The sequence below is a fragment of the Ursus arctos genome, unplaced genomic scaffold (genome assembly GCF_023065955.2).
Source record: "Ursus arctos isolate Adak ecotype North America unplaced genomic scaffold, UrsArc2.0 scaffold_13, whole genome shotgun sequence".
In the NCBI taxonomy this organism is placed as follows: domain Eukaryota; kingdom Metazoa; phylum Chordata; class Mammalia; order Carnivora; family Ursidae; genus Ursus; species Ursus arctos.
In genome coordinates, this window is record NW_026622797.1 from 16,473,404 (window position 1) to 16,500,482 (window position 27,079).

The following is a 27,079-nucleotide window of genomic DNA, read 5'->3' on the forward strand; positions in this document are numbered from 1 at the left end:
AAGGTTTATTCATTTCCACATCCCTATGGTGCCTAGTTTTTTATACAAAAATTGCATTCAGGAATGTAGAAAAACTTCACCATCACTAATAGCCCCAGTGATAACTTATTAGACTTGAAATTCAAATGCAACTCTCTCTTGAATTTCCCCTCCAATTTCCCTGACAGCGGTAATGACCCTATAGTATCTCTGGCAGTAGCTCCCTTTCCAGTCCTAATTCAACACTCCATGAGATACAATCCTTTCAATACCAAACAAATCGTGTGGGACATAATTGGTGACCCAATGCTGAACACACTGGTTGACATTAAATTCATTATACATTAATGATGGAGGAGAGAATTTTCAAAGCACAAGTTAGGATATTAGAATCGTCTTTCAAAATCACAGTTGGGATATAAAATTCCTCTGTTCAGTTCCTCTGAATTGAACTTTAAAAACAAAAGATATGGGGAGATGCCTGGGTGACTCAGTTGGTTATGCGTCCAACTTTTGGTTTCAGCTAGGTCATGATCATGGGTCATGGGATTGAGCCCCATGTCAGGCTCCAGGCTTGGTGGGGAGTCTGCTTGGGGATTCTCTCTCTCTGAAACCCCCCCCCCACATTTTAGAAAAGATAAAAAAAAAAAAAATAAAAACAAAAGATATATATGGCTATCTGCCCATTTAGTAAATAAAGTCACCTTTTATGGATTAATCCTGTTTCTAAATCTATACAAATAGGTAAAAGCAATAAAAGTCCTTAAAAGCTAACTGACAACTGCGCTCTAACCATCCATAAGTAGTTGTTATTCCGTTAAAATGTAAGGCAACAGGAAACCTCAGTTTTTGGTTATGTTGTTATATTCCAGGACAATTCCAACTACGATGTCTTTCTTACTTGATTTATTTCGAACAATCAAGTAAAAATATAGCAAATATTAGTTATATACTTACATTAAAAATTCTTCAAGTAAAAAGTACTATATAATACATTATCTGGTTCTATTCAGAAATCCTATTTCCAATTACTGAAGAATGTATTAACTCTATGTGAAGACATTCATAGTGTAGAATAGTTAAGAAAACTAGGATCATTTATTTAATTCCCTGTACTACTTATACTACATGTGAACATCTTAAAGGAAGACAGTTTTGTTGTCATTAATGTTTACTTTTCAATGAAGACTAGAGTATTTTTTGTACATTTACAGGGCCTAACTCAATAGCATTTCAAACTTATTTTTCTGAAATCATTTTTGCATTAGTTTGCTACTACTAGCAAACAAGTTAAATTAGAAATATTCAGCAAAAGGTATGTTAAAGTCAAGAGTAGCTGCATGTTACCTAGATGTTAGGATTGTTACTATACTTGAAAGCAAGAGGACCACAGATGTTGAAAGTAAAGTTTTGGTTATTACAAATGTCATGGTAAGGCAGTTACGCAGGCTAAGCTTGACTGGTGCCATGGACTTTAGCATACCTGGAAATAGAAAAATTCAAATTGTAGCTGTTCTTGGTTGGCCCATTGCCATTTTTGTAGCTTACAAATTTTTAATTAAGTAACTGCAGTGAGCTCATCTCTACCGGATACTTCTTTTCCAGGGCAGGTCCAGGAACTGGGTCTGGAGCCTTGAAAGCAGAAGAGAAACTAGAGTAAACTAGAGGTAGGCAGAAGAAATGTGACCAGATAACATTATGAGATCTAACAGCAGTGAGGTAGTCCCCAGTGTGTCTCACATAAAATATTCTGAGGTGGAAAAAGGATCTCTTAAGTTACAAGTTATCAGAAGATGCTATTTACATTAGTTAAGTCATTGTCTTACTTTCACCCAGTTCTACTCTAGACTCCCAGTTCCAGCTACTCAAACAGTGGCCTACATGAAATCTGTAATGGCTTTTTGCAACAGACTGTCCAATATGGGACCACAGAGTATAGCAGAAAGAGAAAACAAATCCACTTTCACTGGTAAAATTAAAATTGTAAAGTCCTCATTTTCAGGTCATTTTGCTCTTCTCTCACTATCTTATTTCCAATCATCTTCTAACTGCTCTCCTAATTTCCTACAATCAATTCTCAGAGGTTTCTTAAGAAATGCATCCAAGCAATGAACTGAATTTCAGGTTCCAATTTTTAAAAATACTTGGTAATTCTTAAAGTGGGAGGCAAAGAACAGCTCATAAGATGTGGTTCGTAACCACACTGGAAATTTTTTTTTCCATTACCAAAATAGATTCAATTTTTTTTTTTTTTTATAAATTTGTTCGGTCCATATTAAAAAAAAACAAAACCCTGTAACTACAAAGGTTACAGAAATGGTAGGATATTAAAAATGGTAGACTGTTGTACGAGGGCCTGGAAACGATCTCCTTATGCTTGGTGAATTGGCACTCGTAGGAGTTTCTCTAAGAAACAAATGTCATAGCAGTCAAAATAAATTGAATGCTCTGCTACTGTCAAATGATGGCAGACTGTGAAAACTGTAACAGGACCAAAAAAAAAAAAAAAAAATGAAGAGGAGGATTCAAAGAACTTAACTCCCTGCATTTCTTGTGACTAGCAACACAACAACGAGAAACAGAATCAAAGTAGTTTTTAAGAAAAAATGCTAATTTCCCATCTTTTGTGATGGCGCGTTGTCGGTGAAAAAATTCTGGGAAAGATGGATCCAGGTTCAAATGTGGTTTCAGGATGGCCTTGGACTAAAACTCTGAACAAGTTTTTTTTTCTATTAAGTGGGATACCACACCATACCTTACTGGACTGTCAAGAGAATTAGCTAAAATATAGAGGTACCTAACAACCTGGCACACAGTGAGTATTCAATACATTTTTCTGCATTACAACAGAATGAAACACATTTTTTAATTTTAAACATATGGGTAAACTTAAGTTTTCACTTTTATATATGCTAAAGAAACAGCTATGTAACAAGCTTTATGTTTAAATAACTCAACCACATCAGATCCAAAGAGATATAACTGATTCATCAACATTGATTTCAGAACAGCTACAAAGGAAATGTGTGAGAGAGCTCAAGTCAAGAGCTGATGATGAATAAAAATAAAACAATTTTTTAGGATATAAACAGTATCAGTGGTAAACAAGGAGACATGTAACTCTCCCTACTAAGTAAAGTAGAAAATACCTTTATCCACACACTCTTGTTAAAAAGTTACAGATCTGGAATACGCTGTACTTTAAAAAACAAAACTATTTCCATGCACGATAAAACTTGGTCTTTAAGTCAGGAAATGCTTTAAGGGCGAAGAAAAGCCTTACATTTGGGCAATAATTTTCCTCTTACTGATAGAACTGTGGGTTCCATACAAAATTATTATTTACCAAATATGGCTCAAAGATCAGATTACACCTTCCCTAGCATTACCAAGTAATAAGGCAAGTATCAAAGTAACAAGGATTTAAAAAAAGATTTCCTTAAATCACTCTATTCACTGCTACAGCTTTATTTCAAAACCGTTTTTAAAAGTTAACATGGAGGGGTGGCTGGGTGGCTCAGTCAGTTAAGCATCTGTCTTTGGCTCAGGTCATGATCTCTGGGTCCTGGGATCAAGCCCCACATCGGGCTCCCTGCTCAGTGGGAAGCCTGCTTCTCTCTCTCCCTCTGCCCCTCCACCCTGCTCTTTCTCTCTTTCAAATAAATAAAGTCTTTTTTTAAAAAAAAGTTAACATGGAAAGTGTCTCATTCAAAACACACTGCAATTTACTTAGAGATGATTAGATTAAATTCAGCCTGTGTATTCCCTAGAAGGCAAAAAAAAAAAAAAAAAGTACTTAAGAATGAGGATTTCCATTCATTAATCCATACAGATGGACTTTCAGTTTAAAGACAATCAAGAAAAATACTTTAAACAATTAATTTTTGTTTTTATTTCATAACTATCATAATGAAATCTCATTACTCACAGTAATCTGTAAGTAGATTCTTTTTGTCTTTTCCAGATACACAATGTCATTTATAAATAAATTTGCCTCCTCCCTTTCAATAATTATTTTGTTTTTTAGTCTAATTACATTGGACAGTATTCCAAAGACAATGTTACAGAATAGTTAATGCTGGCCAAACCTTTCTTGATTTATGACTTTTAAAAAGGAATTCAGTATTTCATCATTTCTAATAACAAAATGCAGACTTCTGGTCTGAGATATGTAAAATCTTAGATCTATTCATTTATCCCTGTTTCATGAAGGATTATTAGAGATAAATGTTGATTTCCCTCCTTTTTGTTATCCCTCAAGATAGTCACAACCCCCTCTTACCTAGTACCATATGAATGCATTTATCATTACATTTCTAAATTTCTATATTTAAATACTGAATTCTACTCCATTACAATATTATTCTGTTAATGTAATGGTAGTTTCCATTTAATAGTTTTATTAAGCATTTTTTGCACCAACTTTTGTGAGACTGGTGTGTAATCTTTTACGCTCATATTTTATTATCATGTCATGCTGTCTTTGTAAAAAGAACTGGGAAGCTTACCTTTTCTTCTCTATGCTCTGAAATAGTTATCTAGGGCTTGAGGTTTTAAGAATTCAATGGTAAAACCTCCTGGGTCTGGTGCTTTTTGCAGGAAATAGTCTCTTACTAGTAAGACCAGCACTTCCATCTACGGCTCGAGATGCTATCCTCTTTCGTTCACATCTTGAGGAAACCAGTCACATTTCTTTTCAATCTCTCCCTTCAACCTATGAACATGTTTAAGTCGTAACCATCTCAAACATACATCCATGTATATACTCATACCACAAAGTATTTCCTTACCAGTTAAGTCTTGTCCAGCAGGTATTTATTCATATGAAAATAGCTATTCAAGGCACTGCGGAAAGAGAATGAGCTGTGGTTCCTGCCCTCTGCCTCCTCCTCAAGTGAGAAACACAAACATACAAAAAACTGCAAGAGCAATGTAAGGAATGACTATGCTATGCTAGGCCATCTGTCTCTTACCATTCATGCCTTGCCAAACTTCTCTATCGTGTAGTTATACTATGGCTTCAACTTTGTTTTAATCTGCCTCCAAGCTTCCTCCCTTGAGAACAGCTTTATTCAGATAATCAAATACAATAACCTTTTCAGGATCCTCATCCACCATTTTGCAGTAACATCACTTCATAGAATATTTTAAGTTTTATTGGGTACTTTCTAATTCATCCTATCATTTGATCTTCATGAAAAACTACCCTGAGAAGGCTAGGTAGTTATTACTGTCATTTTGCAAGGTTCAGAAAATTAATATACTAATTATCAAAAACTTCAATCCATGGCAGATTGAGGGCCAGAAATGTATTTGTGGCTTTCTAACTCCTGGTCCAGAGTTCCCTCCTCTATGTTGTATTAACTTGATTGATTACTAACTTGAATGATTACTGATCATTCTTTTCTTGAAAATTTTTCTGGTCAACAGTGTACACATTCTTCTAGTTTCCTAGGATTGTTATTTCTATGCTTAACGTTTGTCAAAAGGATGCAGGTGCAGTGGGACACTCATCCTCGCTCGTCTTCCTCAGACACTTATCTGCACTTACAGCGTAAGTGCAGGAGAATCTCCTTTAAGTTGTAGTTCAATCTTTCTCTTCTACTTGATGAAACCTAAACATTCAGAATCGTAGAGACTGACGCTGAAAGGAGCCTTATGTATATCTAGTCCAATATCCTTACTTAATAAAAACATGAAGTTCGAATTATATAAGTCAGTAGCAGAATCTGAATAAAGGTTTAAGACAAAATTTGCCTTTTAAAACTATGAATCAGAAAGTAAACGCATACATTTGTATACAATAGATATAAAGTAATTAAACTAATTTTAAGAGTAATTATTGAAAAAACTTATTTCATTTTTGTTAGACTTCTATGTCCCTATTTCTAAGAAATTTTACTTATATAACAATATTAATAGGGGCGCCTGGGTGGCGCACTCGTTAGGCGTCTGCCTTCGGCTCAGGGCGTGATCCCAGCGTTCTAGGATCGAGCCCCACATCAGGCTCCTCCGCTAGGAGCCTGCTTCTTCCTCTCCCACTCTCCCTGCTTGTGTTCCCTCTCTCGCTGGTTGTCTCTCTCTCTGTCAAATAAATAAATAAAATCTTAAAAACAATAATGATATGAGTCCATTTATTAGATTTAAAAAAAACCCCACAGAATGGCAATAGTTAAAACCTACTTAATTCTATATATTCATGAATTATCTATATTCCAGATTTTTAAAGTGAACTGGGATCAAAATCGTACCTCTACCTGCGCTAATGCTTCCCACCTAGTTGCTGTCATGACCCAGTCTACAAGGAAGAAAGATACCACCAGGCTACCTATGTAAAGCACTTAGAACACTGCCGGGCATGTGGAAAGCATTCAAATAAAACATGCCCACTACCACTGCAACAGTTACTACTATTACATATATTCACATCATTATAAATATGGCCATATCAATGAGTCAACCACATGGAAAAGAATGCTGTTGGGGTACAAGTATCTCACTCTACTTCTTTCGGTCTATTTTCCAGGTTTTGTTTTGGTGAGCAGGGCCACAACCCTTAACTATCTAGGAGCACCTCTTCAACCACTCTCAACCTTGAAGTACCTTCAGGTCTCAACATCATAGTCATGGGTTCTGAAAATTAAGAGCTCATTTTAAAAGGACATTTTATATTCCACTTGTAAACTTTTAAGCTCATTCTACCACTATGGAATACTTGAAAAATAAAAGGGAAGTTTAAACTTAAACTCCTTATCACAACAGCTTCCCTCCTCAACTTCCCATTTTTATCAGAAACAGTAATTTTTTCAGCCTGAAAATTGAAGTAACCTAAACTCTTCTCTTGCCTTTCTATACCCTTTTTTCTTTCAAATCTTATCAATTTCATAATCAACATTCCTCAAAACACAACGTCCTAAGACTCTCCTCCCTGGATGTCATAGTCAATACAGTCTACAATCACTTCCACAGTTCTGAAATCTAACAAGTTCTTAAAAGATTTTTTTCATGAAACTTCATGTCAAAACTCATCTGGACAGGGTGCCTGGCGTTGGAGGAACATGCAACTTTTGATTTCGGCGTTGTAAATTTAAGCCCCATGTTGGGTGTAGAGATTACTTAAAAATAAAATCTTAAAAAAACCCAAAACCTCATCTGGTAGTGGCAAAAAACCTGCTTTGAACTCACTGGAGGCTACTTATAGGCTTTAGTTAGCCTACTGTGACTATTTCTAGATTTTGCTACAGAAATATCAGTGTTTAATTACAATGCCTCGGACCTTGCTGGGGGTGTTACATAATATACAATATAAACACCATGTTTCCTTTCTAAAATTCAAAAGATTTTGAATTCCAAAACACAGTTGGCCTTGGGTTACAGATAAAGTATTGTGAACCAGTACGGTATTATTCCAGGAATCCTAATCTAGGCACTCTATTCTTAACTTTGTTATTTTCCCTTACACCACTCCATGCATTTCAGCCTCCATGTTTACCACCAAGCCCTTTAAGCTCTTTAATACCTCTTGGAATCACCAATTCTACTCCACCCCTACCGCTACCACACTACCCCAATCATCCCACATCTAAATGACCAGATCTATAGCTTACCTCCCTGCCACCAAAGTCTTCCTACTTGACCTATCAAGTATAGTACAGCAGATTAAAAATGCTCCTATATAACCACTTCGATAAAGATTTACTAAGTTGCATAAGAACTTAATAAACTGGAACAGATACATGAAGAGTATAAGGATAACGAGTGTGGGATTATAGACAAGTTTTTGTTACCTTGTAAACTTTATCTATAGCTGTGAAATAAAGAACTCCCTCTTTTTTTTAAACTTAATGAAATTAAAAAAATTTTCTAAGTTAACTTGTATTTATCCTGTAATTAAAACAAATAAAAAATTTATTAGGCTCCTCCTCTACTTATCATTTCAACTAAAACTCTTTGGCATGGTTTTCAAGGCCTTTTCCCATTTGGTTTCACTAGATCTGGTGTCATTAACCCCTTTGGCAGTCTGAAGAAGGCTACAGATACCCTCTCAGAATATTTTAAATGCATTAAATACAGTATGTAGGATTACAAAGAAAGTCAATTTTACTAAAAACATAATTATTTTTTAAAAATATGAGTGGTTTTAAATGCATAAATGATTACAAAGAAAACCAATTATACTGAAAGTTACCAAGTTTCTTTTAAAACCTGTATTTGTGGTATGTTAATATATACGCTTCTTTATTAATATATACCCAACAAAATAAAATCTAGCAGAAGTCTAAAAACCATAATTTTGAAGTAGTACTTTGAATAAATTCTATTCAGAAATATCAGCAGTTATATAGTAATTTGAAAATATCTGTGCTTTACTATTAGTAATAAAATCACAGGCACTGCTAATACTACTGTGCTTTACTGCCTAAAATCCTAATACAGACCTTCCTTGAGTTATGATGGGGTTCCATCCCAACCCACTGCAGCTTGAAACCATAAGTCAAAAAAGCATCGAATCCACTTAACCTGCAGAACATCACAGGTTAGCTTAGCCTACCTTGAATGTGCTCAGTAAGGGCAAAATCACAAGGCCTATTTTATAATAAAATGTTGAATATCTCATGTAATTTATTGGATAGTGTACTGAATGTGAAAAAGAATGGCTGTTTGGGAGCAGAATGGTTTTGTAAGCTGATATTGGTTGTTCACCCTCATGATTTTGTGGCTGACTGGGCGCCGTGGGTCGCTGCTGCTGACCAGCGTACAAAAGAGTCCGGCACTGCGTACTGCTAGCCAAGGAAAAGATCTAAATTCAAAATTTGAAGTATTATTTCTATTGAATGCATATCTCATTTGCACCATCAGAAAGCTGAAAAATTATCAGTTGAACCATTGTAAATAGGGACTGTCAGTAGAAGGAAATGCTAAATTTCAGTTACAGGTTCCTGTTAGTGAAAACAAAGATGTGGGGTCTTTTTCTCCCGTAAAGGCAGGGATTCCTCTAAATTCTGTCCTCAGACCCCTTCAGTTTCATGGAGCTAGAGTAAAACTCAGTACTAAGTCCACCTACTTTCATTTCCCACTAGTCCTCACACCTATCAGAATCCAGTCAGGCTTGTCTGAACATGTTTAACCCAGCTTTCTTTCCTGATTAGGCTAATGCCCTGGCTTAGAATGTCATTTCTCCGTCTTGATGCTTATCAAAATCTTTAACTACTTTCCAAAACCAATTCAAGCTTCATCTCCTTGAATTATTTTGCTACTGCTACAGCTCACATGGATCTCTCTATTCCTAGAACTCCCACTGTACCTGTGGGTCAATGCTTCACGATCCAACATTTAATTTGTCTCTTACAGTTTCACTTCTGTGTCTCTTCATCTAGGTTATAAGATCCCTGGGGACATAGGCTATATCCCTGTAAATAAGACACTGCTTACACATAATAAAGGCATATGGAATGTATTCAGTAAGGAAACTATTCTCAATAAATTGAGTATTAGAAGGTCATTTGTTTGACAACTTTAAGTACACAAGAAAATACATCAAGAAGGCCAAAAATGCCACTAAGCAGCTAAAGGACAACATAAATTAAGTTTAATAGTTCACTTCAATCAAAACCTAGATACTCCTATTATATTAAAAACTCAGAAGCTAGGTGGTAATGAAGTCCAAGTAATAAATCAGGAAAGGAGTGCTAAAGTAGACATAAAACAATGATTTGTTTCAAAAATATTTGCTAAGCACCTACTACATGCCAGGCACTATTCCAGATTCCACGGATTCAGTGGTAAAAAAACAAAATATTTCACACAGGAATTTACTTTTAGACCTTGGACTAGAACCTAGGGCTTCTGACTCTCATTCTGAAGCTTTGAAACAAAAAGCTATTTCTATCTTTCAGAACAGGTTAAGTGTGGAGCAAGGGGAATGTTTCCTATTTCAGAAGGTAGTAAATCATATAAAACATTATAAAGAAACATAGTTGGAGCTATTAAATGTATACACACACACACATATAAGTAAAACCTATGTAGTGTATATATAATATAAAAATCTCTATACATAAAATCTATAAAAAACCGTTTGGGGGTAAGTTTCAATTATGTTATGTAGCATATTTATTACCTAATGAAACCAGATGAATGAGGTGTTACTCTACTCACTGATTAATGTTTTAATCACAAACACTTCATAAAGTTTTGTTTTTCTTCAAAGATCTCTATCAAGTTGACTCATTTATTTCAAAAAATATAAAAACTTATGTACCAATATCCCAGAGGTTGGGTGGGTGTGGGGTGAGGTGGTAGTAGTGATGGTGGTAAATATCGTTCTAAGTAATCTTTTTCATTGGATGAGATGAGAATAATGGGAATGCCAGTAGCAAACAAGGAACTGCGTTCCACACATTACAATTTCTACTGTTAATTATAACCAAAAAGAAATTACTTTTCCTAAAGGGAAGTTCTTAGACCAATAATAATGGAATGCAGAGTGAGTGAGGGGGAAGGCAAGCAAGGGCCTGGTGCGGAGGGACTGGAACAAGTAAAATTAACAGCCTGACAATGCCATGCTAGGAACCCAAAGTCTAAAACTGTCTAAACTTATCTAAACTGTCTAAAACTTATCTCACTGTCTTCCACCCAATAATGTACCTCTATGTCAATTATTAATTACAGAGCATGATTCTGAAGCTGGCAATTTCAGGGTCTTCAATTGTTTTCCTCTCTATATACAATCAATAGCAAAGTTCCACTGATTACTTCCACAAATATTTCTTGCATTCATGCCCCTTTCTATATCCACAATGTCCTTGTTCATGTATCTGATACCTGGACAATCACAGTAACACAACAGTCTCTTATCTGATGGCTTATTCTACTCTTAAACCTTGCTAAGCTGTACTTCATAGTGGTAACAAACTTTCTAGATCTTAAAACATAGCTGGATCACTGACATTCCTCCCCAAGAGAGGTTAACAGGTTTTGTAGAATTATACAGTACTGAGTTTCAGTAGAAGGTGGTGACACTGACCTAGGGAATTAGGAAAAGGTGCTAAGCAGGAAAAGAGACTTGAAGACCAAGAATTTACAACAAAAGAGTCAGAAGAGTTAGATAAAATTTAGGAAAGGGTGGGGTCAAGAAATTCACATGAAAATAAGCATAACAATAAGGATTATAGAGTTTTAAGTTTATTATTTTGATAGTAATTTTACGGCTAATTTATGAACTAAAGATTTTCTATAAACAGCTAACATTTATTAAGCATTTATTATTGCATCAACAATATCAGAGAAAGCTTCTTCCTATAAACTTAATTTGTTATGGACTAACATGACATATACATGTATTTATAGATACATACACACACACATATATATACACATACATGTAAAACACACTATGGATCTGGAAATAAAATACATGGCTACAAAAATAAATGTTCTCAGGGTACTTGAATCTGCATGGAACAATAAAGCCTCATGGTATTTTTGTCTTGTAAAGGTCAAAGAAATAAAGGTATATGAAAATGCTTTTGAAAGTATAATTATTACTGAAGAGAAAGTTGGCCTATAAATCTACCATCTACCTAGAAATGGGGAGAAGGACTAGGTAAGAGACAGATTTTTAAAATGTGTGCAGGGAATTTCCCATGAGACATGCTACTACGGACTAAACTCTAAGCTTAGCCTACTATTTGCAACGTGTGCCCCACTCAATACAAGAAGTCTGAGCCAAAGTTGAGATGATTTTGCATAAATCCATTACCACGAGGAAAAAAAGAACAGATAACAATAGGCAAAACGTGTGCCTCACTAACTTTGGTTAGTATTGTTGCTATGTGCGTTCTGTAGGAGTATAATGTTCCTTTGAAAGCATCAACTCAATGTACTCAGAAGAGACATATGACCATAAATAACCCAGACTCTGGAATCTCAAAAACTCATTTACTTTCAAAAGCAAGCAAGGTTACTAGCTTTAAACTTTAGCAGTGTGTGTGTCTTCACTCATTCATTCACAAATACTTACAGAGCGCTTAAGTGCCAAGGCATTGTACTAATGCTGTAAACACTTATACTTAGTGGGAGAAACTGAAAAGTAAACAGAATATTATAACACAATATGGTAAGTCCTATGATAGAGGAACTATAAGTGCTAGAAATATATAAACTATTGATAAAAAATATTATGAGTTAATTAGTTACAACAGAAAAGACTGTGGCATTTAAAAAATATTTTCTGAAATAACCTTTCTATGAAATAAACCTATCTGAATGGAACTCAGAAGATCTTTTTACCAATTCTGTAAATTGAGGCTCACCCTCTCCCTTTACCAGTTTATTTTTGGGTCTAACTCAGAAATTGAAGTCTCTTTCTTGCTAGCTATTTTGCATCCTTGTTTTTAATTTTTTTGATCTGTCTCTCTGCCTGTCCTGTTTTTACCACAGAAAGCCTATAAGGCATTTACATAATAGTGTCAAACCTTTTTCACAAAACACAAAGAAATATTTCCTTTTATAAAGGTTCAGGACAACCCTCTGAAAATAAGTAAGACACATGTGTCTATACTACTATTATAGTCCCCTTTCTATCAAATAAGCACGGTTAAATACATTATTACAGGAAATATATATCCCTCAATCACATAATTTCTGGTGCACTTAATGTCAGATACACAACAGCAGGCTGATAAATAGAACCAATCCAAGTTGAAACTTGGTAAAAGTTCTTCACGTGGTAGGAAAATATGGCACTTTGTAAATAAACCTTAGATAATAGTACAGTAAAAAGAAAAAGGTTACAGGTACAGTTTTTAGTAAATATCACCATAAATTTCTCATACATGAACTTGATTGATAGCTCTCAAATTTCTATTTCTAGCCTGGATCTCTTGCTGGAATTCTATTTTGTATACCTAATCACTTACTTGATATTTACAAGTCTAATAGGCCTTTCAAAGTTAACATGTGCAAAAACAAACTCTTGATTGCCCAGCCCAAACCTGCTACATCACTGTCTTCTCCAGTTCAGTAAACAGCGACTCTATAGTTCCAACTGCTTGGGCCAAAAACCTTAGGAGTCATCCCTGACTTCTCTTTTATGCCTCAGATCCAATTCATCAGCAATTCCTGCCCACGCAAGGTTTGAAACATATCCAAAATCTGACCTCTTCTCACCCTTTCCTGTTACTACCCTGGTCCAAGCCACTATCATCTTTCATTCGGACTACTGTAATAATTTCCAATATGGTTTCCCTGCTTAAAACTTTGCCCCACTCCCATAGTTTATTCCACATAGCAGCCTCAGTGAATCTTTAAAAAGAAAAGGTACAATCAGTTTAACAGTTTAATGAAGAAAAATATGATCCTATTGACTGTAGAAAGAGCACTTGATAAAATTCAATACCCAGTCATGATAAAAATTCTTGAAACAGAAAGGGAACGTTCTCAACCTGATAAACAGCATCTACAAAAAACTTACAGCTAACACATACTTAATGGTGAAAGACTGAATGCATTCGGGCACAAGACAAACTTGTCTGATTTCACCACTCCTATTAAACACAGTACTGGAAGTACTAGCCAGAGCAGTAAGACAAGAAAAGCAAATAAAAGGCACACAGGCTGGAAAGAAGAAATAAAACTGTCTCTATTCATAGACACATTAGAAAACCCACGGAATCTACAAAAAAACCTTCTAAAATTGTTTAGTTTACCAAGGTCGACAGAAACCAGGGCAACTAACAGAAACCTATAATACTGTTACAAACTAGCAATGAACAACTAGAAACCAAAATTAAAAACACAGTATCATTTATAAATGCTCCAAAAAACGTACATAGGCATAAGTCTAACAAAACATGTATAAGGTTTGTGTGTTGGAAACTGCACAATGCTGATGAAAGAAATCAAAGACCACCTAGAGGTAAGGAGAGATATACTGTGTTCACAGATTGAAAGACTCAACAAAGTAAAGATGCAAATTTTCTTCAAACTGATCTATAGATTTAATGGAGTTCCTACCAAAATCCCAGGATTTTTGTAAAATTTTATAAATTTTACATGGAAAGGAACTGGAATAGTTTTAACAAATCTGAAAAAAGGCAAATTAAACTGGAGGAATTTTACCACCTGATTTTAAGACTTACTACATATAGTGACAGTAATCAAGATAGTTACTAATGGAGGGATAGACACAAAGATCAATGGAATGGAACAGAGAATACAGAAATAAACCCTTACAAATACAACCATCTGATTTTTGACACAGGTACAAAAGCAATTCAATGGAGGAAAGATACAATTTTTCAACAAATGGTGCTGGAACAACGAGGGCATCCATAGACAAAAATGGACCTGAATCTAAACTTCGATTCTTAGGGGCACCTGGGTAGCTCAGTCGGTTAAGTGTCTGCCTTTGGCTCAGGTCATGATCCTGGGGTCCTGGTATCAAGTCCCGCATCGGGCTCCCGGCTCAGCAAACAGTCTGCTTCTCCCTCTGCCTTTCCCCTGCTTGTGTGCGTACTCTCTCAAATAAATAAAATCTTTTTTTTAAATATATAAAATCTTTTTAAAAAACCACATCTTAAATAAAAATTGAGTCAAAATGGTCATAGATCTATATATCCAAAATGTAACAGTTTCAGAAAACTTACAGAAGAAAATTTGGGATCTAAGGTTAAGCAATGAGTTCTTAGACTTGACAACAAAGGCACAATCCACAAAAGGAAAAATGGATAAGTACGACCTCATCAAGATTCTAGTTCTGTATCTTGACTGTGCTGGTTACACAAATCTTACATATGATAAAAAGATATACAGCCATACATATACAATGTGAACAAATAAACATGTTCTAAAAAATGAGGGGGGGGGGAAGGCAAATAGATCATGTCTTAAAACCCTTCAGGGCTTCCTTTCACATCCTGAATAAAATCTAAATTCTTTACTACAATCTAAAGATACTGCATGAAATACATACATGGATCTCATCTACCCTTTCCCTCTCTCTTAGCACCAACTACAGTGGCCTTCCTGCTCTCGGAACATGGCAAGCATGCCCCCATCTAAAGGCCTCTGCACTTGCTATTGCCTCTATTTGGAAAGCTTTTTCCCTTTATCACTTCATCAGGTACCTACTCAAATGTCATCTAATCAGAAGTCTTCCCAGTCTTTCCCCAACAAAATGATATCTTCCTTCTCTTTTCTCTCTATAGGAACCTTGAAACGAACAAAAAGAACTCATATATTCCTCACCTGTTATTGCCCAGGTATGTTCTTACACTGGTAAATGGCAGGTATTACACTATGCGCTCAGGTACTCAAGCCAGGGCATGTGTGACCATTACCTTGTTTTATTTCACACTCAGTATTCTCAAGTTCATTACCTACTCTTCTCTTTAATCATTGCCTTAATTCATTACTCCGGTTCCTTATCCAAATACATGGTTATAAGGCCTGCCTCTCCTGTCCAAGCCTGGCTCTTTTCCTAATATTCTGTACACTACAGCCAGAAGTAACTTTAGAATGTTAATTTAAGCACTTGCCTTCCACCATTTATAGACGGAAGGCAAATCTACCTTACAGAGCATACAGGTATTTTCATGCTGTCTTCTAATTCTTCACCTCATTTCCTACTAACCCCTCACTACTGCCTATGCATGGTGGAACTACTCAGTTACTGGAGGTGTGTCGACCTTCCTCCCTCTATCCTTCACACATGTTGTTTTCTCTGACAGAAAATGGCCTCTCTTCTCCCAGCTCGTACTCCTTGTTTGACATACACTCAAATTAAACATCACCCTTCCTATGAAGATTTCACTCTCGTAACCCTTCATCCCTCAGAGTCAGACACTCCTCCTACAAATTCCTTAAGGGTTTTATGTTTAACACTATCACTGCATTTGTTACAGAATAGCGTACTAGTTTGTACACATGTCTGTTGAAGGCAAGACCTATATCTTATTCACCTTTCCATCTCTGTCACCTAGCAAAGTACCTAGCACACAGCAGAAACTCAAAACTATTGGATAAGTGAATCAGGTTAACTAATAAAGAATGCAGACATGAGGCACAGTGGAAGAATGAGTCAGGCAAGATTCCCTGGGTTAGCCAATTATTTTGCACAGGTGTGTCATTAAAGGCATCTGACACAAATTCTGCAGAGTTTCTTTTTATTCTTTTGATCACGTGACAGCCTATAAAAGTTGAAGTACTAATCCTATAGCTTGGTTTGGCTAAGATCACCAGTTCAATCTTCCCATGAACAGTTCAAGCTACCTTCCCCAAGGAAGAGTACTTCTTGTTCCACTTGCAGACATACAGGAATGGCTCTGAACAGTAATCCTGTAAATTCATGCCATTGTTCATGAGGGGAAAATCACCTGAAGAGAATGAGGATGTCTCACTCAGGCTGACCAATTACCTTACCTACAAAAACCCTGGGGGGAAAAAACTCACAAAAAAAGAAAGAAGAAAAGAAGGAGAGAAAGAAAGAAGAAATAGGCAAGCTGGCAAGCTCAACGATACATGTCAATACATTTTCCTATGTAAAAAAGCAGAATCGTCCATGTGGAAATGGAAGTTTATTTTTCCATTTCCTAAGAAAATCATCATAAAGTGGCAAACAGTACTTAGTTAAGTACCATTCAGGTAAATGCTAGTTACAAGGTAAACAGCAAGTTGCTCTTAAAGCAAATACACAGTACCTGCATTTCCACCAACTTTTGACAATATCTTAGATATCTCCTAAGTACTTGTTTTCTCTTCAATTCTAGCAACTGTGTAACTGTGATGCCTACACACAACTGCTTCAGTTGCAAAGAGTAAATCTCCGTGTTTATCAGGTCACTAACTGCAATGATACAATCTGTGCGCAGTGGATTAAAATGCAACATACACTTGAGTTCTGAATTCTTTTCAAAAACAAGTGTTTTTGCCTTGTCTTCTCTAGAACTATTTTTTAGGGATGACTTAGCACCAATAAAAGCCTATGATCAGGAAATGCTAGTACGAAAGACAGGACAGCCCACAGAAAGTCAAGAATATGGAAGCAAGGGGCGCCTGGGTAGCGCAGTCGTTAAAGCGTCTGCCTTCGGCTCAGGGCGTGATCCTGGCGTTCTGGGATCGAGTCCCACATCAGGCTCCTCCGCTATGAGCCTGCTTCTTCCTCTTCCACTCCCCCTGCTTCTGTTCCCTCTCTCGCTGGCTGTCTCTCTGTCACATAAATAAATAAAATCTTAAAAAAAAAAAAAAAAGAATATGGAAGCAAGTATCTATCTTTACCTTATCTTTATACCATAGATTTGAATGTAATTAATCCTTAAAGGTAGACCTCAATTTAAATTCTTATGCAAATGATTATTGATTTGCTACATATAAGATGAACTCTGTTGCAAAGGGCAAAAAAGCAAAATTAATTTGCTGACCTAATTATTACTGGTATTAAGTGACCCATCTGAAAGGTTCTGAAAATATGTTGTTTTTAAAATAATGGTATTTGAGGAAAACAAAAATGGTCTTTGAGGAAAACAAAAATTCTATAAATAATCCTACACACTACATACTGACTTTGCTAAAAGAAAAACTATTTAGCATAGAAAGAATACTGAAAAGACCAACATATACTTCATAATCCTCTCTGCACTAATGTTATTTATCTAATGAATAATGGCTAGATATCCATTATTCTTTGAGCTTCTGGGTTTATTTTACAGACTGCACAAAAACTGCACGTGTGTAAAACATATTTATTACCTCTAGGGTTAGAGATTTCATATACACACTACAAAATGTTCTAAACATACTTTTTCTTTATTTATTCATTCATTCCTTCATATTGTTTAACAGTAACCACAGCAGCTGGATTTATATTTTAGTAATAAGTTATTTGTATTACTTACAATTCCAGGAAAAGTTCTGAAGTTTACTGGGTGATCAATAAACAAATGGTATTTATTAATATGTAAAATATTATTTATGCAGATAGCACCTCATACTAATTAGTAGAGCAAAATATTCTACAACAATCACATTAGGACACACAATAGATTAAGATAAAAAAACTTAGGAAATAAAGCAAAAAATCACAGTTAATCCAATAATAAACAAACATCGGGAAACTTAGCACTATATTCCTTTTGATTGTGAAATACAGACATAGAAGAGTATTATCAAAATAACTAAAAAAATATTAACTAGGAACTTAAAACAGAAAAGATACAAAGATCATTTTATATAAAGTAGCAAAAGTTTTATGGTATTTTATTTAACCTCATATTTAAGGTGTTTTCAAATATGATTCATGCCAATTTTCTAATTAGAAAGAACTTAATTATGAGCATGGACTACTTTCGAATCGAAAATGTAGGCTTTTTCACAGGAAAAGGTAAGGAAAATACAAAGAAGTCACACGTTTCTTTTGTGATTAAAAAATAATGATGATGCTTTGTTTGTTTCATCCTTGGTCTAAAGAGTAACAGTAAATTAAGCAGTAGAGAAATTATTTCCTTTTCATTCTATTTGTTGAGCAAAAATAAAGTAAGTATCCCGAAGGAAAAAACAAAGCAAAATTCCAAATGTAAAATTACTTCTAATTACTTAAGCTCTATGTCTAATGTAACTACAACAAGAATTTGCCTTTTTCTATTTGAAAGATTAATACTTTAAAAAATTAAACTTGACTAACTAAATAGAAGGTGCTCAATATGAAGCTAACATGAGAAAGTTACACTAAAGAAAAGCTGCCTTGAAAAGCACAGGGTATCACAGGATATATTTTGCATTCTGTTTACTGATCCCTACTAGGTCCTATGTCAGTACAGTACTACGTAACATCAGAAATACAAATAATATAGTTAAAACTACCATTTAAGATAGGTATTAGTACACATTATTTTTCAAAAGAAAAGTCCTAGGCTCAAAGAGTTTGAGCAATTAATCTAAGGCCATACTTAAGCCAGCAATACAACCCGGGAGTTGAACTGGGGCTCATCTGACTTTAAAGCTCAGGTCTTGGGGCGCCTGGGTGGCACAGCGGTTAAGCGTCTGCCTTCGGCTCAGGGCGTGATCCCGGCGTTATGGGATCAAGCCCCACATCAGGCTCCTCTGCTGCGAGCCTGCTTCTTCCTCTCCCACTCCCCCTGCTTGTGTTCCCTCTCTCGCTGGCTGTCTCTATCTCTGTCAAATAAATAAATAAAATCTTTAAAAAAAAAAAAAATAAAGCTCAGGTCTTTTCTTATTAAACCTCACTGAACCTTACCACGGTAAAATTAAGATATTTAGTTAAAGGGGTAGATATTGACAAGTTAAGAGACCAAATCAAAATCAAAAGTATTATTTTCTTCAGTTGCTGACATAATTAAAACTAAGTAAACTCCCCTCATCTCCTATCTCTCTAGTTCATAGAATTACTATTTTTGTTGATTTGTCTGACTACGCAAAACTTGCCTGGTGTGAGAACCACATTCTGCAAGGTCAAGTTGCTGATTTCAAGTTTTTGTTTGTATTGGCAAGTATTTTCTCTCATTGATAAGGAATGGAAAAATCATTCCACTGAATTGCCATTGGCTCTATACTGATGAACAAGCAGTATCTGTGGCCTGCCCAGCTGGCAAAATGACAAAAAGCAAACCTCTGATGTGCTCAGGTTTGCTAACATCCAAAAGGTTAACATTAAGATAGGCCAAAAGAAATTTTCCTTAACATAAATGTTAAGAGTGCTAAAACTCTAATAGTATTATCTATTAATTCAGACAGAAGTATGGTTAATAAACCAGGGAATAAGTAGAATTTAGTAATCGGAAGGACTCTTTCACACACTTTTTTGGGGGAGGGGCAATAATTTGCTGTCATTCTCCCACAACCTGTCTTCTGCACCAGGCAAACAGGCAAGTGAAAGGGTCAGAATTACCCCCCAGAAATGTTCAAGACTTTGCTGGTAACACTAATCTCTGTACTATATCTAGTAATGCGGCATTGCTTTGACTTACTGTTTTGGTAAGATTGGGTGGGGGTACCGGTTGTAGGGATCACACACTTTGATGGTTAAATCTTTTGAATAATTTATTAGTAACAACCAGCATTCCTATATTTCCACCAAAATCTTTGTTAAATTCTATATTACTCTTGCTTCTCTCCTGTCTCTTTCTCTGCAGAAGACCTTCCCAACCTCTATTATCTGACTTCTGTGACTTATACTAGGACTGTTTTTGTTTTTCTTAAGTGAAACAAGAATGCCATTTTCTTTAACGATACAATTAAAATACTACAAATTCTTACAATGCCCTCATCTATGTTCTACCGGTGTGTGGATAAATCAGACTTTCTTCCTGAAGCCACTCAAACTGACACTCTGTAGGAATATTCCTTTTTAGTGGTAGGTTGTTAGAGTTCAAAACAAGCAAACAAAAAACCACAAGAATATCAAAATATTCAATTGTATGTATTTCTATCTCATTTCTACAACAGTATTATAACACATCAAATTTGAATATAAAGCAATTTGCTCCTATATACCCTGAAGGACATTTTTTAAAAAGCCAAGAAATATTTTGTATAAATGACTAAATGTCTTAGGACTTGAGGAAATCTTAGGTTTTTTAAGAAAGCTAAAATTACTATTCATTAGGCAGAGGATAACTTGCCACAAACAGGAAAAAGCTGGCTGATGCTAAGATTTAAACATATGAAAAATGGTTACTGTTAAAGTAGGGTGGGGTGGGATGGTTTTCTGTGAAAAAAACAAAAAACAAAAACACCAATATGCCCCACATCATAAGAATGTAACAACGTGACTGAGCCATTTAATTCATAAGGCCAGTATAAATCTATAGTTTCATTGAAAGTGCCTTAAAGAGAAAGATAAACTTGCCTTTTAACAGTTAAGGGCATATAATCATGCGTGAATTATTTTTTCTATTTTTCTTATAATGACTGCTATTCACTTTTTCACTTGAATGTCAACAACTTCATAGGAATAGGTTAATAAATCCCAATCTGGCTGCAAATAACTGATTTATTCCTTCCAATTTCTATGGTATTTTTCAAATTTTTGGGTAGATTAAAAAAAAATGGCGTTCAGAAGACCTTGCCTGACACCTCAGTCTGTGCTTAGAGATTCAAAGACTTAAGCCCAGTAGTCACTTTTCAAACTCAGAAGTGGCTTACCACCAAAATGAGCTGTGATACGCAGAAAAACTAAACCATTCAACATTTAACATACAATATTTCTTGAGCTCTTAAGCAGAGACCAACCACTGAAGATAGGGTGAAGTCAATACTGAAATGAAAATAAGCCATGGTCTGTCCTTGAGAAGCTCAGTTAGTGATCTTCCAGAATAAAAAAGAAAAATACTTCAGTTTGATTGGCTATTCCGCTCTACCCTCAAAAAAACTCATTAACAATTTGCACTCTTTTATCTTTGTAAAAGTCTTCCTTAATACTTTGTGAATTCTTTGGATTACCTCCTACACACAATAAAGAAGTAATAAATAATGAAAAGAACAAACATTTATTGAATGCTTACAATATGCCAGGCTGTACTAAATGTTTCCAACTATTTGTATAAATTGGAATCTTAACACACTATTTGTGTGTACCTGTCAAAATGCTCAGATTCAGCTCGTCAACCTTAATAAACTATGTCACAATGTTCTGTCAGCAGAAAAACACTAAGTTTACACCTGGTATCACATTGACTAGGCAACTGTACCAATGTCCCAGACAGTACTAGTGACTATAAGTTACAGGTGCATTTTAATTAACCTTATGTATCAGACAAGAATGCTTTAGTTGTTCAAATGAAATATATACTAAACAATGCCCCATAGTGTTATGAGAGCTTCTTGGAAGGGTCATCAACTTTGTTTGACAGAACTTTCTGATAAGTAGTAAACAAAAATGTTACAACTTACCCTTCTATATATCAGATAATTGACACAAAATGTATAATTTATAATCACATCAACCTTGCTGATATTACACTCCTTCTAGAGAGAAGAAAACAAGTTCAGAGAGGCTACAAAATTGTAATCCTCTCTGATTCACAAAGCTAGTCAGTGGCAAAACCAGGATAGCAAACTCTAGATTTTCTGTTGAGCCACAAAGCAGTTTTCTGAAGTACTAACAATTGGAAATTGCTATCAGTGGAAACTATAACTTTCAAGTACAAACATAATTGTGTTCGCAAGTTATAAAGTACATTCTTAAAGAAAAAACTTATTTAAGTTTTTGTTTTTGAAATCAAGGATAGTATTGACCATACAGTTCTGAAAACAGCAAATAACCAATGTCCATTCTCCAACCCACTTTTCTGTTTTTTCTCCACAGTACTTTTTCATCCTAGACATACTACATTTTACTCATTTGTTTTTCACTACTAAAATGTTAACTACATAAGGACAGAAAATTTGTCTATGTCAGTTCACTGCTGCCATCGCCAACATCACAAAGGTCCTTGGCACATAGTAAGTGCTTAATAAGTATTTGTGAAGTGAATGAAAGCTTGGCACCCAGTAGGCATTTAGTAAATATTAGCGTCTTTCTTTCCTTTACTATAAAAGAAATACTAAAAAGTTATTAAGTTATTAAAGGTCAAAAAAAATTCATCGCTCCGTTGATAACCCCAAATTTTGAACTGGAACAGAAGATTAGAAATGCAATAATTTATTAAAATTTTATGTTAAAAATATTAAGAAGCAAATCAAAAAGACATCCAGCAATTTATCAAGCATTAAGGGGGGGGTGTCTACATAAACTATATTTTGAAAAAATTCACTTTTAAGTGCCTAAACTTTAATCGATTTTCATAGGTATGTTTTGTTGATATTAAGATCTATAATTTTAGTTTGTGGAAATTCTGATTTGGATCTCCTAAAATATCAACTTGTCAGCTGACACTTTTTACTGTGTTTTAACAGTAGCTCATTCCTTTTCCAAGGATTAAGAAATTAGAAAACTAAGCATATTCTGTAAAGTGACTCAATAAAAATCAGAGTGAAAAGTCTAAATGAAATGCTTAACTTTAATGCTAGAAGGTCAGTAGTATTACTTGGTACTAAACATTGTGTTTTGAGGGATGGAATATTTAGAAAACAAAAAGAAAGCCATTCTTAATCTATTGACTCTATCAAGATCACAGTCAGGTTTAGTGGTCAACAAAAGAGAATGCTGACAGTACAATACTAGCTATCCCTAAGAGTACTTCCTCAGGTTTTTTAGCTTTCCGATTAAGCAAGTGTCCTCGATTTTATACGGCCTGAATCATAAGAAATGAAATGTTAAACTACTGTGTTTTTGAAATATGAACCAGAGATAAATAATATGAATGTACATGCATTTAAATTTCACATAATTTCAATGTCTCCAAATCCTTACCACTTTGATACAGTTTTATTTCATATTTCATAAAGATTTTATTTATTTGTCAGAGAAAAAGGAAGAGCACAAGCTGGGGAAGCAGTAGACAGAGGGAGAAGCAAGGCTCCTCGCTGAGCAAGGAGCCCGATACAGGATTCGATCCCAGAACCCTGGGATCACAACCTGAGCCAAAGGCGGATGCTTAGCCAACTGAGCCACTCAAGCATCCCTTGATACAGAAGGTTTTAAATAAGATGACATACATATGGTCAGAGTTTATCAAAAGATTCAGAGCAAATATCCTTAGTACAGTTCAGCATGATCATTTTCCTATGCTTGGCAGCCACCGCTACCCACCTCTATAAATTTCTAGCTACCTAAAACTGTTCATCTAATAATCCCTTATCTTCTCATTACTATTTTGCCCCAATCTTCACGTTTGCTTCTGTAATTACCTCATAATCCTTCTATTACAGACAGTCCCAATCTCAGATGGATCGAATAAAGATGACATAAGTGAAACAAAGGAAAAGTGCTACTATGTTCTCTGGGTCATGGGAGCCTGGCCAGGTAGAGATATAATGGAATTGAAGCGTTTCTGAATTACAGTTTAACTTACAAACTTTACATATTGGAAGGATTATCTGATACCTTTTTCTAAACATCTATAAAAGACAAAAATTCCCTCTTAAAGTATTTTGATGATTGTTAAAAAAATAAACTTTTAGTCTTAATCAGTTTATGTATCTTAAGAAATGTTTAGAAAATTCAGACATCCCTCAAAGAATTTTTGGCATGAAATGTATAGTTTCATGTAAATGGTCTACATTAGACCTATTTTTCAAAATGCAGTGTGTTCACAGATATGTGTACATTTCACCCTGAACAGTATTTTGAGAAAAGAATTTTCCTTACAGAGAAAATGATAAGAAATAGAATAAAATTTTATTTTTATCACGTTAAGACAATTACCCATGTTACTAATACTAACTACTAATACTAACGAAGGAATACTCATTAACATAATTGGGGATCTGGGTAGTGTCTACCTAACTCTGCAGAGTTTAAAAACCTCATTTCATTAGTTGTAATAATTGTATGCAAGTCTTTAAACAATCTTTAGTTGAAGGCAAGTACTTCTTTCCACTAAAAGAGGACCAAATATAGATGTTATTTCAATCAAACAGGATTGATTTAAATCAAAATATATTTTTCAGGAAACTGGTATCAGATGAGACTCCCATTATTTACCCACTTCTTAATGAGGTACAATAGCACAGGCTTTACTACTATTTGACAGTTCACTTAAAAGGGGTGAATAATTGCAGTTCATCAGTGTCCTATGAGAATACTTTTAAACTCAGAAAGTTATTCCACGTACCCAAGAGAAAAAATGAAATAGTGGATGAATTACTCATCTAATTAACACATTCAACTTTCAGTTGATCCTTTAAAGATTTAAATCATAAGATCCTATATTAGAAACTGATTAGATTAAAGGGAGAAAAAAAAAAAACCCAACAGAAGTTCTGAATCACTGGAATTTTTGTTCTATTTCCTGTTAACACACTGATGGTACCATCACTCAATATATTTGTTCCATACACATTTTTAAATGTTTCAGGATCCCTTTTAAACTAACTTGGCCCTAATTTAATTTGTAGCTCATTTATCTGACAATTCCTTCCATTGTTTCTAATTTAAGTGCTCAGCCAAAACATACAATAAGATGAAAAGCATGTCTTCCTTTATTAGAAAATGCAATGGTTTCAAACTAAAGTTTCAAACTGCAGGGTTTATGAAAACCAATCATGATTTCACTGTCACCAAAAAAGGGTGCCAATACTCTGCTACTGTAGGAAGAAAAGTGTGGCAACCAGTTAATAGTGTAAAAACTGAAAGCAAAAATTCTATTCCATGCCCACCAAAATTCCCAGCCAAATCTGATATTGCATAATGAGCAACATTCTCTTCTGAGCTAAAGCACAAATCAGTTCCTTTTATAAAAAGTGAATCAACCTGACCCTAAAATTTGACACTTTACAAACTTACCTAAAACAGACAAAATGGATGCAAAATTATACTGCCTCACTGTTGTCTCAAACACGACCTTAGTGTTCAAGAACTTTCCAGTGAATAAAAACTCTTGAAAACAGCCTCGCACTGGGGACCTGAATTTCATGAACTACTGAGAAATCCCTGGGAAGCTGCAAATTCCCTCCACTCTCCTGGAAACCCCTCTTATCAGAAACATTTGAAGAATTTCTCCACAACAATTAAGCGGACTTGAAGAATGGAAACCTAACATCTCAAATATACTATATATGGAATGAAACGTGGCCAAACACATAAATACAAACTCACACGGTCTCTGAAACTTTGGTATACAACTCTGCCCGAGCAACCCGACAGCATCAGCAACAGAAAGATACACCTGTCACCTGTTCAGCTATATCCAGACCCTTTCAGCCTCCCTGCTACAACCACAATCTTAGGGTTGGAGGTCGATCGGACACAACACTAGAATTATCCGGGGAAATCGAGGGGGCCACATATTCACAGCAGGGCTTGCTCCCCATTTCAAGTAGGTTGCAGAAAACCAACACTGCAAAGGGAACGAAGTTCTCCCCCCGTCGCCACACAACTCTTTCAGTCTCTCCCCCCAACACCCTCGCTAAATCATCTTTATCCGGACCATGGCTCCCCAAAAGGGAGTTTTCCTTTCCCCCACCCCCATCTCACACATGCCTGAGGGGCGGGCCGGGGGCACCGGTGCAGGCAGGGGCCCTCCCCACCCCCGGCACCCTCCCCTACCCGGGGCTCTCCCCGGCTCCCGACTCCAATGAATGTCCCCCTCCCCCTACACACATACTCCCCGGAGCCCAGGCCCGGCCCGAGGCTCCCCACCCCCACCCGGTCGGGAGGACTTGGGGGGCCTCCCACTCTGCCTCGCCACTGGGTGAGGAAGGAGGCAGAGGGAGGAAGAGTGAGAGGAAGAAGCGGACGCCCCGCAAGGGCCCTGCCAGTCAGCAGAGCCCCTTCCAGACGAAGGGGGGGTGCGGGGAGCTGAGGGCAGAGCCGGGACTGGGGATCCCGCCGAGGCCCGGCAGTGCTGTCCGTTTACCCTTCGCCGCCGCCGCCGCCGCTTCCCCCTCCTCCTCCTCGGCCGCCGCCGCCGCCTCTCCCACTAGGGCAGCCGTCTCCACCGCCGCCGCTGCCGCCTCCACCACCACGGCTGCCGCCAGCGCCGCCGCCGCCTCCGATTCCACCCGGCAGGGGGGACACCTCAGCCCTCCCTCCCTCCCCGCTCAGCCCCTCCGATCGGCCGCCGCCGCCAACTCCCTCCGGCCGCTGCTGCCGCGGCTCGTGGCTGAGGGGGAGGGGAGGAGAGGGGGTCGGGCTGGGTCGCCCCGCCGGCGGCTGCTGCAGATCAAAAACGCTGGCTGGGTGGCGTCGCCGCTCCCCGCTCTTCGGCTCCGGCTCGCTCGGCCTCCCTACCTCCCTCTGCCCCCACCCCCCTCGCGCTCGCCTGCCCTCCCCCCACCCCCCCAAGCTCTCGCTCGCTCTCGCCGCGGCTCCGCCAGCCCAGTGCAAATCAAAATACTGTCACACAATATGGCGGCGCAGCCGCCGGCAAACACCGCGAGATCTGCGGCCGCTGCTGAGGCGGCGGCTGTGACGAGGCCTCCCCCAACCGGCCGGCGGCGGCGGCAGCGGCGGCGCGGGGATGCTTTTTCTCCGCCCTGCACC

General features: G+C 36.7%; 1 protein-coding gene across 6 annotated transcripts in view; it reads right to left on the reverse strand.

Moving 5' to 3' along the window:
• The window catches only part of TAB2 (TGF-beta activated kinase 1 (MAP3K7) binding protein 2), an 87,162-nt gene extending 60,324 nt beyond the window's left edge, over positions 1–26,838 (reverse strand). For 3 of the 6 annotated variants that reach the window (XR_007191547.2, XM_057310978.1, XM_048225930.2), the window contains exon 1: positions 1,463–24,040. The gene's annotated coding sequence lies outside the window, so the exon portion shown is untranslated. Of the gene's footprint in view, positions 1–1,462; positions 24,041–26,453 lie in introns of those variants that run through there. The other 3 variants (XM_048225932.2, XM_048225931.2, XM_057310979.1) reach the window with 3 other exon arrangements.
• Positions 26,839–27,079: the final 241 nt, after the last annotated feature.